The sequence below is a fragment of the Haemaphysalis longicornis genome, unplaced genomic scaffold (genome assembly GCF_048455015.1).
Source record: "Haemaphysalis longicornis isolate Haplotype H1 unplaced genomic scaffold, Haemaphysalis longicornis Haplotype H1 scaffold_8, whole genome shotgun sequence".
In the NCBI taxonomy this organism is placed as follows: domain Eukaryota; kingdom Metazoa; phylum Arthropoda; class Arachnida; order Ixodida; family Ixodidae; genus Haemaphysalis; species Haemaphysalis longicornis.
Genome location: NW_027526445.1, coordinates 191567503 through 191583288, shown reverse-complemented (window position 1 = coordinate 191583288; position 15786 = coordinate 191567503). Strand labels below are relative to the sequence as shown.

General features: G+C 48.1%; 1 protein-coding gene and 1 long non-coding RNA gene across 2 annotated transcripts in view; one reads left to right on the top strand and one right to left on the bottom strand.

Moving 5' to 3' along the window:
• The window catches only part of LOC144149820 (L-2-hydroxyglutarate dehydrogenase, mitochondrial-like), a 106296-nt gene that overhangs the window by 53191 nt on the left and 37319 nt on the right, over positions 1-15786 (bottom strand). The window lies entirely within an intron of this gene.
• LOC144149821 (uncharacterized) lies at positions 3541-14996 on the top strand. Its single transcript, XR_013318366.1, has 3 exons — positions 3541-3814; positions 4533-4652; positions 8265-14996. It is a non-coding gene; the product is annotated as an uncharacterized LOC144149821 (long non-coding RNA).

Here is a 15786-nt window from a genome sequence, read left to right as displayed (position 1 = left end):
GGGCAACTTCACAAAGGCCGAACGTGGAAGCTGCTCCGACACCTGCTGGACGAGTCCAAGAGCAAGGACTACCAACAACACAGACTGGCGCAAATCATCTACACTACCACCAAGAAGCTCGGGGAAGAAGAGATGTGCAAGCGCCTAAATGAACGCTACCTCCCCAGCACCCCGAGCGAAAAGCACGCAGACTATAGCGGTCCGCCCAACCCCCTACTCGACAAGGACATTGAAGAGTGGGAGGTGCGCAAGGCTGCCCAAGACCTAAATTGCAAATCAGCCGCGGGCCCCGATCAGATCAGCAACAAGGCTCTACGCAACTTGAATGACGAGGCCATTACGGAACTCACGGCTTACTACAACAAGTGCTGGCGCGCCGGCAAACTGCCCAGACAGTGGAAGGCGGCCAGAACGATACTAATCCCCAAGCCAAACAAGCCACCCGGCATTGAAAATCTGAGGCCCATCTCTCTCACCTCGTGTGCGGGAAAGGTCTTGGAACACGTACTCAACAACAGATGGCAGAGATTCCTGGAAGACCGGGACGTGTATCCGAGCACGATGCTGGGCTTTAGAGAAAAGCTCAGCACACAGGACGCCATGTTGCTCATCCAACATGAAGTCATGGACCTCACAGTCAACACCGGGGACAATCGGGCCATCCTCGGTCTGGATCTGCAAAGCGCCTTTGACAAGGTGCGCCACTCTGCAATCCTAGCCCAGGTTGTTAGGCTCGGACTGGGAGAACGAACCTACAATTACATACGAGACTTTCTGTCGCACCGTACGGTCAAGCTACAGATTGGCAACATGCAACTCGAAGAGAGGGAGCTTGGCAGCATCGGTACCCCACAAGGCTCGGTCATTTCACCGCTCCTATTCAACCTAGTGATGATTGGGGTAGCCGAGCGGCTAGACACGCTCCCGGACGTGAAATACACAATCTATGCGGACGACATTACCCTCTGGGTTCCCGGGGGCAGTGACGGCCACATTGAATCAACACTCCAGGAGGCGGTTGACAACATCGAGGACAGCCTAAAGGACACTGGACTCAGGTGCTCCCCGCAGAAGTCGGAGATGCTCATCCTGCCTCCGCTGGGGAGACACCGCAAAAGGGCCATAGAGGAGGCCGAAAAGATCACGCTGCGAACGGGGGACGGAACCATCATCCCCAAGGTCCAGAACATCCGGGTGCTCGGCATGCACATTGAAGCCAGCCGCAGCAACACAATCACAATCAACCGGATGATCACCAAGATGGGAATCGCAACGCGCCTCATCAAGAGGATCTCCACCCGCAGACAGGGGATGCGCGAAGCTAACCTGCTACGGCTACTACAGTCTTTCGTGATGAGCCACGTCACATATGTGGGCGCGTTTCATCAATGGAAGAAGCAAGAACGGGATAGGATCAATGCGGCCATCCGCAAATCCTACAAGGCAGCACTGGGCTTGCTCAACAGCACCAGCAACAAGGCACTCCTCGAACTGGGAGTGCACAATACACTGGAAGAGGTGAACGAGGCGCAACGGGTTGCACAGCTCGAACGCCTCGGCTCCACAAAGACTGGAAGAAGAATCCTGCAGAGGCTAGGCATCAACCCTCCCCTGACCTCACTGCAGGACGACCAAGTCGCGCCCCTCAGGGACGAAGTCATCCGCAAAATCAAGGTGCTTCCCCTGCCGCGCAACGTCCACCCGGACAAGAACGCAGAACGGAGGGCGGCGCGAGCCCGAGCGCTCGCCGAAACGCACAAGGGAGACGCGGGCGCCGTGTACGTGGACGCGGCCAAGCACCGCGACCGCCCAAACACCTTTGTGGCGGTGGCCATCAGAGCCACCACTGGTGAACTGCTAAATGCCTGCAGCATAAAGGCCAAAACGGCCAAGCAGGCAGAGGAGGCTGCCATAGCCATAGCGCTCAACAGCCCGACAACTACCACCATACTCAGCGACTCTAGGTCGGCGATCGCGAGCTTTGCCAGGAACGCAGTCTGCGGGACAACGGCAAGCATCGTTGGTGGCGGCCAGAGGACGGAGACTGTATACATCCGCTGGTTCCCCGCTCACGTGGCGGGCCTGGTGGACAACCGTAACGAGGAGGCGGACGCCATTGCACGCGAACTAGCATCGTGCCGTGCAATGCCACCCCGTCCCTCGCCAACGGTAGACCAGGACATGGAGCCCCTGACTTCATACGGGGACGTGCTACAATGGCATCGCATGGGAAGACGGACCCTGCCCCCGCCTCACCCGAGGCTCACGAGGAGCGAGGCGGTGATTCTTCGTAAACTACAGACAGGAACGGTGCTCACCCCGGCGCTAGCGCGCCACGTGTGCCCGGGCGTCTACGAGAGTGACAAGTGCAGTGTGTGCGCGTTGGTGACTGCGGACCTGGCCCACCTGATGTGGGGATGTGACAGACACTCTGTGTGCATGGGGAGCAAAGATCTCCCACCGGACATTATCGAACTCATGAGCTCGAGTGAACACGAGCGGCAATTGCAAGCGGTCCAGCGGCTCGAGGCTGCTCTGGCGCGGCAAAGGCGAAAAGGAGACCTCTCTGAGGACTCGCCGAGTAGCCTGCGCTGCAGCCCAGGCATAGCTTCGGGGTCTGCCTAGTTTCATAGGCAGGGGAGCGGTGAAGCCCTGCGTGGCCTGATCCGCCTCCTCCCCGCCGGAAAAGATCCAATAAAGTCATTTTCTCTCTCTCTCTCGAAAGAATGGCCAAGAATGCACGCGATGCGGCGACTACACACACACAAACACGCGCGCGCGCACCCTAGCACGTACTCCTCACTCACGCGAAAGGGAGATGACGTGTTACCGTCCCTGGTGGGGAGGAGGAATCAGGGTTCGTGTGGAGCGGGAGTTACTGCTCTGCTCCTGATGTTACTGAGATACGTGGCGCCTTGTTCTTTTGAAAATCGGAGTCCTTATCTTTTGTCATTAGACGGATAGTGTGGCGGGAATTGCGATGATGATGATGATGATGATGATGGGGGTGATGATCCAGATATAAGTCATGTCCTCTGATAAGAAAAGAAGAGACGAAAAATGCGCGTTTTGCACTCACGGAAGAGTCGTGTGATGGCGTTGAGCGGAACGCAGCTCGTCTAGTTCCCGTTACTGTTTCGGGGTCTGCGCATGTCTGCTCTGCTTCGGGACCACAGAGAAGCGTCCGGAGGAATGCTCTTGTCTCATGCAGCTATAGCCCTGCACTTGAAAAGTCCCGGGCTGTCTGTACAGAAAGCGAAAAGAGAACACCGCAATCCACGGATTGCGGGCTCCGAAACGAGGTTCACGAGCGCGTTGTTAACTGGGCACCCTGTCAGCTTGGTTTTGGGGGTTGCTCGGGGTTAGTGTGTCGGTCTGCGTTGGGGCTGACCTGGCTCTCGAGAGCACGAGCGCCTTGCCCCGCGCCGCGGCCCCTACCGGTTTCGAGGGGAAAGAGAGCTCTCGTTCGGGGCAGGTAGTGCGATGCATCATCTCGCGCTGTCGCTCCGGTTCACCACCTGCCCTTCAGGAGAGGAATTAACCGACCTTTTGGGCGGGTGAGGAGCATTGCTAGGCGGATGTGACGTCACGTTTGCTCGCAGCGTTCCCGCGCGGTATGTTTACATTTTTCCGAGTGCTGCCTACACGGCGTACGTGCCGTAGCGATTCAAGTAGTCGCGTTCACAACGCAAGAATTCATAAACTGGCGATGGTTGTCGCCCTGTCAGTCGTCGTTCAACAGCTCCAGCGTCTTCTGGCACTACAGCTTTGCAGTTATCTGTGGGCGTTCAACTGTCCACCATCGGCCGACCAGGTGAGTGTTTTTTGGCGGGTTTGCAATCAGTTCGCATATCTCCTACTGCGAAGCTTGCTTTCTGCTCGCGGCAGTTATATTAGCGTCGTTTACGAAATTCTTAACGGCGCGTTCTCACTGTCTTGCATTCTCTGTTCGCGTCTGTCGGCGATCGCGAGCTGTTGACGGTTTGTTGCACGGCGCGGGAACTCGCTCGCATTGCAAACCCGTCTCGCCCATGACGTTTCCTTGTCTCTTTAATGTGGCGTCATTAACATCACTTGTTTTCCTCGACGCTTTTTCTAGACAACGTGCCTTGTGCTAACCGATCTTAATATTGTAACAAAAATGAACTTGCAGTACGATCTGTTGGTGAAGTTAGGAGCATGACAGGTCCCTGTTGGCAAGGTTTTCGTGTGTGCGTGTTGTTCGTGAGGGCGTTGTAACACGCTACTTTAGCCTGTTGCACTCGTTGCTGCATCCAGCACTTTTGCTGCCCGGAGTGCCTGCCAAGGGATGCTTACGTCGTTATGTGTTTTCATCTTTAATAGTGGGGCCAATCGGCGTTCAATAACCGATGGAAATTCAGCGGGAACGACCTGGATAACGCAGGGCGGGCAAGAGCACTGCTTGTGTGGTCTTCGCTTTCGTTTGCCCTTTTTTTAGTCATCCTAGATTGTTTACTTACTGCTGCCTCAACGGTGCTTCATTCCTCATGTTCCATTTATTTCTCTTGCAGCATCTCCTGACTGCAGTCACGGTGCCCCTAGCCTGCCTGCAGCACTCATCCTGCCATTCTAGTGCAGGCCACTTGTCACAACCAAACGGGTTCCCGACTTTTCCTGGCTTCTATTTGATGGTATACTTTAGATCCACCAGTGCGTTCTCACTCCGTGTACATTTCAAGCGAGGGTTTACAGTAACACGGTAGTTGATAGCCATGAAGACAGCAGCGTGTGTACTAAAAATCAAGTTTAGTTATTTATGCCAATGTCAAAAAACCAACCTGGTCTATGCGTCCATTCCAGCCTGACATTTTCAAATACAAGTCTTTCAGTAACTAGTGAAACAATGAAGAGGTAGGGATAGCTCATGCACTGCTTAATTACTACCTTCATTTTTTTACTGTTGAAAATTTATGGATGATGCTATATGTACCACCTAGTGAAGTCCCACCAGAAATTGTTATATGCACTACCGATATAGCACAATCTATGAGGTGGGCTGGCGTGACCTTCGTGCAAACAGCACCGTACGTGGTTTCCGTCACGACAGTTTGCACTGTAGTCTTGGGCGTGTAATGGGTTATGGCTGACCACAGGGCCGTTTACAGTGCTTTCCAGCTTCCAGTGGAGGCAGGAACATAAATTATGTGGTCGGCCAGGGCACAGTACATGGTGTTAGTCAACACCATAGATATACCGTGCCTCGGATGCCCGCGTCATATATATATATTTTTTAATTTTACTCTTGAGTTTTGTGTAAGCAAGGATGTATCTAGTGCCCCTATGCTGTCTATCCTTGGTTTTTGTAAACACTAAGTAATATCGCACGGTAGCTTTATTCGTCTTAATGAGATTTCTCAGGTGCCAGATTGCTCAGATCTCACATTGTTTCCTATGGCTGCAGGGATGTACAGTGTCTTGGGTTCGATTCTTGGCTGCCGGGGCTGCATTGAATTTATAGAGCCAAAAAAATTAACCTTCTGTACACGATGTCTTGGTTTACGCTAAAGATCCTTGAGTGAGAGTTCTACCACACTGCCCTGTGCCTCATAGTGTGAAGTGACCTCAGTTTACTCGATTATGATGCAATTACTTAATGCCTTTTCATGTAAACTCTTGAGTGCAAACGGGAGAAGGTGCACCTACCTCGCCTTGAGCTGTTAGACTAAGTTGCCTTTTTCGCACGACATCTAAGCTGTGTGAGAAAGCCATACAGGGCTAAGAATGTTGTAAGAAATGCCTCTTACGTGAGGCAGCTCATACATAATGTTTAAAAAAACCGTGTCACATTATTTTGCAGTGCGCTCTTTAAACGTTTTACACCCCTCCTACCGCCCTGCTTTTATTGTTAATAAAGGCACTTTGCATATGTAGACACGGGAAAATGAAGCAGAAAGACATTAGATATTTTTTTCAGCTGGACAGTGTCGCAGGCTATGCACCTGACGCAATGCTGTTTGTTCATCACGGTTTGCACTGTGCTTTGAAACAATTTGTTACCAAGGTCAAAAGATTCACTTGGCTATTTCATGTCAGGAATGATACAAAGGGATCATCTGTGGAAGCAATGCCCATCTTATTCTTGTCATTTTGTAATTTATGAGAGCTGCTGCAGCCAAGCATTCTATGGTGTATTTATGAACTAGAAAATACATGGAAAAGGCAGTCTCTAAGCTGGAGGGAAACTATCGAGTAACATATGCATTTAGTTTAAATAGTGGCGTGTTGCCCAACTGCTGGGCAACCGCATTAAGTTTATGGTGTGCTTGTGATTTGTTCAAGTATGTGAACTAGTCTTAGGCATTTACGTGTTGATAAAAGAATTCCGTGCTATCTTGATTGATTGTAGGGGTTTAACGCGCCGACGCAACGCAGGCGATGAGGCGCGCCGTAGTGGAGGGCTCCGGATTAATTTTGACCACCTGAGGATCTTTAACGTGCGCCGAAATCTCGTACACACGGGCGTTTTTGCTTTTCGCCTCCATCAGAAAAGCGGCCGCCGCGGCCGGGAATCGAACCCGCGACCTCGTGCTCAGCAGCGCAACGCCTTAGCCACTAAGCCACCGCGGCGGGTAATTCCGTGCTATCTTCATTCATTCACTGCAACTCGTTTGTGCTCATGGGGAGCATTCGGAATATGACCCTTAGCATGATAAAAATCAGAATACGCTTTACTCAGTTGGACTCAAGATATACCTGATCAGGACACGTCTACTCCTGAATGCTTAAATACCTGATCACATAAAAAATGGCCAACTTAACAAGCTGCAGGAAAAGAAGCAGCACCATTCCTTCACCATAAAATAAAAAGAAGACAAGAAGAAACTATTTTACATTTGAAAAACGTCCAGGCGAGGCTGTTGTTTCTTACGCTTTCAAGAATACATTAATACTGTTGTTGTTTTACAATATAAAGTGAATTTTCCTTACACTACTTCCTCGACTTCAGTTGATTTCCTTTCTGGGTGACCTATGAGACCAAAGGTGCAATGTAATTAACAGTATGGCTATGTTGGTTGTATACATGATAGAAAAGGAGCACAAAAATATGCATGGCAAAACTCAGGACTTTTGTTGTGTTGTTTTTCATTTATAGTTAATTTTGTTTTGTCCTATGGCACAATGCAATTCTCGAAACCAGCTTTCCTCAGAAACCTATTGAGCACAATTTTTCATACTAGGCAACATTACATGCAATGGCTGCACAACACTTTTTGCCTGAATATAAATGTGGCTTAAAAATGTCTTTGTTATTTTGAAGCAGGCAGTTTTCATTGCCAGTCAGACAAAATGGGGCCAGATGCCATCTGTGCAGAACCGCATGTGACCGCACCATGGGAGGAGGAGGACAAACATTTTATTGATCCTTTAAAGGCCCCTTAGGGGACGTGGTGACCGGCGTACCGGTGTCCGCAGCAGCCCTCGCCGTGACCACCCGTTGGGTAGACAGGTCGGAGCTGCCCAGTGCCTCAGCCCAGTGCCCACCGTCTGCTAAGAGAGGATAGGGGTTGTGGGGACAGTTCCAAAGAAGATGGTCCAGTGTTTCCACTGCTCCACAGGCCGTGCAGTTGGTGGAGGGGTAGACGGAAGGATAAATACGGTGCAGGTGGTAGCGACATGGGAGGGTATGGGTTTGCACCAGTCGCCATAGCCGTTCTTCCCTGTTGGATAAATCCGGGTGTGCGGGGGGGAGCTGGCGGCGTGAGAGGCGGTAATGTGCCGTAATGTCTTGGAAGGTCAAGAGACTGTCCCGAGCTGATAGGGCTCCGTGAAAGGGTTCGAGGCTAGGGCCTGCTCGGACGGTTAGCTCTCGAGCGGCCCTATGTGCTGCCTCATTTCCCCCCACACCCATGTGGGCCGGAGTCCAGATCAGCTTTATTTGTATGGTAGGAGGATTTTTGAGGAGAATTCCGAGCGCCAGGGGCGAGATCATGCCTCTGGCGTAATTTCGAATGGCCGTTTTCGAATCCGAGACGATAGTGATAGGGGGCGGCCTATGTGTAAGGGCTAGCGCAATAGGTGACCGATAAAAAGCGCAAAGGCTCATGGGTACGTTGTCTGCTCCAGCCACTTCCGGTTCGAGATCTCGCCTGGTCTCCCGTACGCCGGCGGCTTTCACGTGCGTGTGTGCGTGTTGTTTATTTATCACAGAGTGCTAACCTTTCAGAGAAGCCCCTAGTAGAATTCATTGTTGTTACACCTTGAATGTGCGAAGCATGAGCGGTTTTTTTTTTTTTTTTTTTCAGTGGAAACAGATAAACAACAAGCACAAGCGCGCGTGAAAGCCGTCGGCGTATGGGAGGCCAGGAGAGCTCTCGAACCGGAAGTAACAGAACTCCGCGGGAGCAGACAATGCACCCATGAGCATTTGCGCTTTTTACCGGTCACCTATTGCCGCCTCTTCCGCCTCAGCGGGTCAGTTGGTGCAGTCTGTTTGGGATTTAAGAGGAGGAGTGTTGGGATAGTTGATTACTACTGCGACAGCGTATGCATCCTGCCATCGATAGCAAGCTGCGTCCACGTAAACTGTAGTGGGGTGGACGGGGTATTTCTCTGTAAGTGCTTGTGCTCGTAGTTCCCTACGCTGCTTGTTGAAAACAGGGTGATATTGCGCGGTAAAGGGTAAATAGTGAGGGAGCCATGAATGTCGGCTGGTACCGGGAGCCTGTCATTGCAGAGGATAGGGGCTTTAAGGGTAAGAGTAACAAGGAGAGTGTGACCGGTGGGGGTGGATGAGAGCCTATTTAGCTGACCGATAAGGTGGGCTTCAATGAGTTCCTCCGCAGTATTGTAAATGCCGAGTTTCTCGAGTCTGGCAGTGGTAGTGCTCTGAGGGATTTGTAGCGCCGTTTTTTAGGTCTTTCGAATGAGGCAGTTGACTTTAGAGAGTTCGGTACGCGAGGGCAAGAGATACGGGAGAGAGTAAGTGAGAAGGCTGAGCCCAAATGCCTGTATCAGCCGGATACGCTCCGTTTCTTTGAACCCCTTGTAGCGGGCAGCAATCCTGCGGATGAGGGCGATCGTCTGATTCACCTGAGAAGTCAGCTGTGCTAGGTACTTAATGTTTGCACAATTGCGCTGTATGCAGAGCCCAAGTATTTTCAGGACTACCACTTGGGGAACATCTCTACCATCAATCCGGACCTCAATGGTGGGTGTCTGGGCTGGGTTGCCGGTTGATTTGGCAGGGAGGATTAAAAGCTCAGATTTTTCAGGTGAGCATCCAAGCCCAACTTGCGCGGCGGCGGTAACTAAGTCAGCTCCCTGTTAGATAACCTCCTCGATTTGAAAGTCGCTGCCTCTGGTGGTCCACAGCGTAATATTATCGGCGTATATCCTGTGGAGTAAGCGAGGGATCGCGGCGAGCTTACTGGGAAGGTGGATTAGGGCAATGTTAAATAGGAGTGGGGATAATACTGCGCCTTGAGGCGTGCCAATGGTTGGGAAATGGATAGTGTCGGATTGTAGGTCACCGAGCTGAATAACAGCCGTGTGGTCCAAAAGGAAGTTACGGATATAGTTGTATGTGCAACGACCCGGAGTGAAAGTGGCAACGTTACACAAAATAGCCTGGTGTGATACGCGATCAAAGCTTTCTAAAGATCAAGTGCCAAAATGGTTCAATTATCTACCTTTGAAGGGGCAGCGATAATTCCGTGTTTTAATTGCAGGAGTACATCTTCGGTTTCCGCACCATAGGAAGTGTTGTCCAGTTTTTTGCAAATCGCTTGTTAGCCCTACGGGAACCGCAAAACGTGTAGTGAGTGCCATAATCTTTGTCTCAGCCTTATAAATTGACGTGAAACCTTTTTCCTCCTTACTTAAAACGATTTCCTTTTTTGTTGTTTGATGCTGTTTACAGCAAGCACTTTTTTGTAGAGAAAAGGAACTGCCACCTGAAGAAAACACCTCTGCTTCAAAAATGCACTGATCAAGATTAGCATCATACTACAATGAGAACATATAAATGTTAAAATGTGAAAAATTAGCCATATACACAAATAACTAATGAAGTGTGCCGCTGCACAAATTGGTTTTCAATACATAAACAAAGGAGTGCTGCAAAGAGAACGGACAAGAAAAAGGGCAGGGGTGTTTTCTGGTCTGTTTCACTACAACCTAAAATGATGCTTTGGCTCTCGGGAAGATTAAGTACACTATTTATATGGTACTAGGAAGTGTCCAAGCAGCATTTCTGACTCGCCCCGTCTTTCTACGAGCATTACTGACAGTTTCTCTCTTGTTGATCGAAGAAAAAAGTGAAACGTGCTGAAAGCATCAAATCTGCATTCGCACCGTTCAGTTGCATGGTCTGGCTCATTAACAAGGAACCACACGACAAACAGACGTGCTCACACGTCAGCTCAGAGTTGCGTATCGAGAAATTCTGGGCGAGCTAGAGAAGCTTGCCAGGTCTTGAACTTAAACATCAATAAAGCATGCATTATGCGACAAACCAATGACGACAGAAATAGCTTACCTTCATACTGGGAAAGTGTTCGAACCACTGTGGCGTGTTAACGCCGCGATCAGAAAGTTGCCACACCAGCTTGACAGCCCTGGCGCGAATCGTGTGTGTCAGTCCGGCCCACAATTGAAGACTTCCGCGTTATTACCGTGATTTGTGGCAGCCAGATTGGTGGCATCGACCCATGGATGATCGGTCAGAAGCAGTGACAAGCAGCCATGTTGACCCTCCGAACGCTTGAAAGTATGTGTAAACATATAAAAAAGTGTTGCTGACTGCAGCTAGATAATGCTATATCGGTGGTGGGTATAGCACTTCATAGGTTGTATTCACTGGTGTGGCCCACAAGTGGGCGACCCTGTGTGTGCGCCGCCATGTATGTGCCGCAGCGTCTGTGATACGTCGGACTCCATGAGATTGCAGTAATGGACCTTTTTCTATTACCAATCTGCACATGCGCGGGCTGGTAATCCGCCATTCTAGGCAGTCGTCTCGGGCAAAACAAACAAAAGGGTGCCCCCTCCACTTGTTGCTGGGGTAGCAGCTATGCTTTCTAGTGATGCACGTTTTTATTTCTTCTTTTTCGATAGCATGTGGTGAGTTGTGCGTGTACACAAAGGATTTCAAAGGAAAGGGGTGAAGACTTGAGGTTGACCACGGTACGAGCACATGGCTACCAGCAAGGGGGTGAGCGGTGCAAGCATGGCACAACTCGGGAGATGGCATCACGTGCACTGGCTTCATTTAATATAAATATAGAATATAAATATAAACCGGCGTGTGCATAAAGCATTTCTTCGAAAGCAATATTTGGTTTTTGTTTTCAACTGTTCATTAAATGGCACTTGTGTCAACATCGGTAGTCGCAGGCGACTGCAGCGTTGCCTCTGGCATGCCGTGTCGCTTTCGTTCATAGCCGCAGTTTCACTCTACAGTGATGCAAAGTTCTTGAGGGCAAGGAGAGCACCACCACGTAATTTGAGTGCAATTAATAGGTCTTCTCTTAATACTAAGGCCGACAATCAGGTTGAAGTGGTGCAGACGATATGCACCGAGGTTTTCTTTTTTCTGCGAGGTGTGGGCACAATGCGCAGGCACAGACGTGGTGGTTTCCAGTGTTGTCGGGTGAAGAAATCTCCCTCTGAAATTTTCAGTGAATACCATCTATTGGGTTGCAGTCCAGTATTTCTGAAAGGTTCTCTGCTATTGTGTCAAATTTTTTAGAGCAGTCATGGTCGCTAAGATGGTAGTCATGAGAAGCTGAATCGCTGTTCCAGAGGAGGCTGGAACAACTGCGCTATTGCTCCGCTTGTTCCCAGGCTTGGGTTATGACATCAGTGTCCTGACAGCACCACACCTAGCTTGCTCATCCCAGAGCTTGCAGTCTCCTCCTGATGCATTTTTCTTGCTCTTTGCTCCACCTCCTTTCCATCTTGAGGTTCGTGCTTAAATACTCTCATCATGTCTTTGCAGCACCTGCTGACTGGGCTCTAGCCTGTGCCTGCTGGTGAAGAGAAGTTTGCTGTGAGACGAGGGTCTTGACAAGCACGTAACTCCTGTTGTTAAAGTGAAGCTTTCAGGACCTCACTGATTACATTCAATGTGGCTACATAATGCACTGCAGGAAAGCTAACTTTACACAGTGAGTTTCACAAAGCGATGAGGATAAGCAAAAGCACATCAAGCACCTCAAGAAAAAACGCTTTCCATGGTCATAATGGAACCAGTGTCCCTTGCATTATGAAACCATTGTCTGTCAGACTGCACCCTTCTGATACGGTCGAAGCAGTTTAGATTTTGGACTTTGGCTCAAGTCGCAAGAGAGAGAGAGAGAATAAACTTTAATTAAATGCGCAAAATGCTTCAGAGAGGTGTCCTCATTCCAGGATGCCTTGAGCTCAAGCCGCGTTGACAGTCCTTTTGATCAGGCACAGCTGACCTTCGAGGCTGGAGCTGGCCAGAAAGCTTCGAGTTAGAAAGGAACATCAGTTTTTGATCAAAAACTTTATTTTTACAGTTATGATGATAAGAATCGGGGGATGCATGTGGTTTTTCATTGAAACTGTAGATATGAAATTTGTTTCTGTGTAATACGACTCTATTCACATTTATTTGGATTTTTATGTTTGATTTTACAACAACCTTTATAAAAAAACTGCTGGAGGGGCGCTGCTGAATAAAGTACCAGTTAACTGTGCACAAGTCAAGGAGTGCAATAATACTAGCATTATCATTCTATCTGGTCTGTAGCAGAAGTTACAGCCATGTGAAGTTTGGGCCTAGAAAATGGGAACCAGGAAAACTGGTGTTGCCATTCAGGCCCAAACTTCAAACAGCTGTCATTTCTGCTACAGACCATATATAATGATAATGTTAGTCTTATGGCAGTCAGTCCTTGATTTGTGCACAGTTCACCGGTACCTTGTTCAGCTGCATCCCTCAAGCAGTTTTTTTACAAAGGCTGTCAAAAAATCAAACATAAAAGCCAAATAAAGTTGAATATAGTTGTTTTACACAGAAACAAACTTCATATCTACAATTTCAATGAAAAACCACATGCATCACCCAATTTTTATCGTCCTAACTGTAAAAACCATGTTGTTTTTTTTGTTTAAGACCAGGGTGCCCCCTTAGAAAAAAAGAATTTGAGTTTTTTGGTAGACAGCCCGGTAAAAGACCCCAAAAGCAAAGATTGTGGTGTGTTTCCACCATACTACTCTAGGGTGCTGGTGGCAACTGCCCTGGATGAATTGCTTTTAAACTTTATTTCAGGAAATGAGTGAAGATCAATCCCCTTTTGCGGTGGGGTGCTACATGAATGGTTCATTTTTAGCCACTAGATTCAAATGTCATGTCTTCATCCTCTCTCTAAGTCTTCATCCCCTCTCTAAGGGGTTTTGGCACCTCCCCTTAAGGGTGATTGACCTTGACTTGTGACAGCCATGCAGCACTTTTTTCATTTGTAACATCATGGCAATTCGCAGTCCCACTTCCAGTTTGTTTCCTCCTACTGTGTACTGTGGAGTACAGACTACTGGGTGGTAGTAGTGTCGCCAGCAAGCAGTCCTCTAGCTCCCACGTTGCTGTTCATCTATACCATCCAGCCATACGCCTGGTTGATAAGAAAGTACAGTGGCTACTAAGACTCCCAACCCCTAATTTTGTCCATTTGCCGTATTCTTCGTCTCTGTTCAGCTGTGTGGGAAGGTTCAGCCGCAGCTGCTGTGCTCCTCTATTGCTCAGTCTTCTATCCAGAGAGTTCCTCTCCACAGTTATGTGCAAATCTGTGGTTGTCACTTTCATCATTGCTCTCTGTTACTTGTTCTGTCATGTGTTCATTAGTTGCTGTAATTGCAAGGAAAAAAAAACGTGCACGCTTTTGTACGACAATAATGGCTTTTTTTTTATTAAGGTTTATTGAAATGTAAAAAAAAACACCCGGGGGCCTCTTGCTAGTGCATCAGACCCCCTTAGAAGTAGCGATTAGTTAAAGTTCACGACGGGTATGGGTGGGAAATAGCAAGGGAAAAATAGTGGGTCGGTATATGAAATGCAGGAGTGTGTCCCACACTGTCTCCGCTAAATTAGGTGGGTACGAGGGACGCAAGAGATCATTTAAGGAATTTGGTTATAAGTTAGTGGGAAGGGTGTCTAGGAGAACCTGCCTTTCAGTTTAACTCAGTTTTCTCATAAGGGATTCCTTGCTTGATTGTCATCTGAGCTTGGACGTTGCCTGTTTGAGCTATCACTTTTCCTTGCATGCTGTTTGGACTTTTCATCGCAGTGGCTTTGAAACTTCGCCGCTTGATTTTGCTTGACGAAAGCTTCGTGTTCAACTGTCGTCGTCATTAGAATGTGAGGTGCACCATTTTTGTCTAATTTTGCATCTCGATGCACCGCTATCCAGATTCAAACTACTTTGACCATGTTGCAATGGTGTCACGGAATAGATGTTGGTTTCACACCGCGAGGGTCCTGATTTGTTTCTGACTGCAGGAAGCGTTTTTTTCTTTCAGCACTTCTTTACCCACGATCATTATCATTGTCAGAAAAAGTTGGCTTTTCTGCAATGCCTTTTTGGCATGGCATATTCCACTGGTGAGTCATAGAAAGTTTTGCTTTAAAATCAGGGTCTTCAAGCACTTTTGGTCCAGTGAGTAGCAATCTGCACGTATTTGTAACCATACAATACTGAGTTACCACCCTTCAATCCTTCCCGTCTTGTGCCAGCAGTCTCGTCATCCAACACATGAAAGTGCCCTCGACTTTTGCCCGCACTTTTCACTTATGCCTGACCCAATAACTTTTGTTGATTTCCAGTGTTGCGCATGTCACATTTTCATTCAGGGTCACCTTGGGGCAGATAAGCGCCTGCTTGTATTTTTATCAAGTGGTTTTAGCCGCGGAGCATGCTTCGCACTCTTGTGTGAGCAGCATTATGGTGCCTTGTTGCTTGTCCAGCAAGTGATGTGATGCCATGTCAATAAACATTCTTCAGTGTTTGTGATGACTTTGGTGTTTTCTTGGCTTCACTTTCATATAGTGAGAGTTGCTATCCATCAAGAAGCATACACTTACAAATGCTAGGTATTCATATTTTTTCTTGGGAAGACATTTACAAAGTTTCGTTGGCAACACAGCATAACATCAAAACAAATAAAAACAACTAAAATGGCAAATGTGGCATATTTTTAAAATTAATAAACGGTGGAAAAACAACACAGCACGAGAGAGAGAGCACGAAAAGTGACAGCACTGCCTGTTTGTACCATTCTGTTGTTTTCGTGCTAAATATTTTCAAATAAATAAATATGCAAGGAATGCAGTTGAAGTAGGGTAACTGTTTATTTGAGCTTGTCTCTTGGACATACAAGTACATTTCTTGAATCGATTGCTGGAGGCAATTTTCGATATTGGGCAAGCACTGGATTCTCGAATGGACACAACAGTACGTTTGTTCAATTCTTATTTGGAATTGCATTGTGCAGTTTAACCCGTACAAAACATTTGGCCAAAGTCCAAAGCATTGGTTTAGGTAGAACAGAAAAAAAAATGCCTGTGTGCCAAGATTTCGAAGCATGTCAAAGATTTATAGGTGGCCTGACTTAACCTATAGCCCTCCACTGCAGTTAACCTTCATAGCTGGCCCAAGTTATGCTGAGCTTTTCCTCGTGAAACCTAAAAAGTTGAATTTTGATGCTTACAGCTACGCTGTGCAATGTATAAGCCTAGCATAATTTACTCTTCAGTATGTTTACTCTATCCAGGTTTTATGTTTATTACACCACAATAAAAGTTTG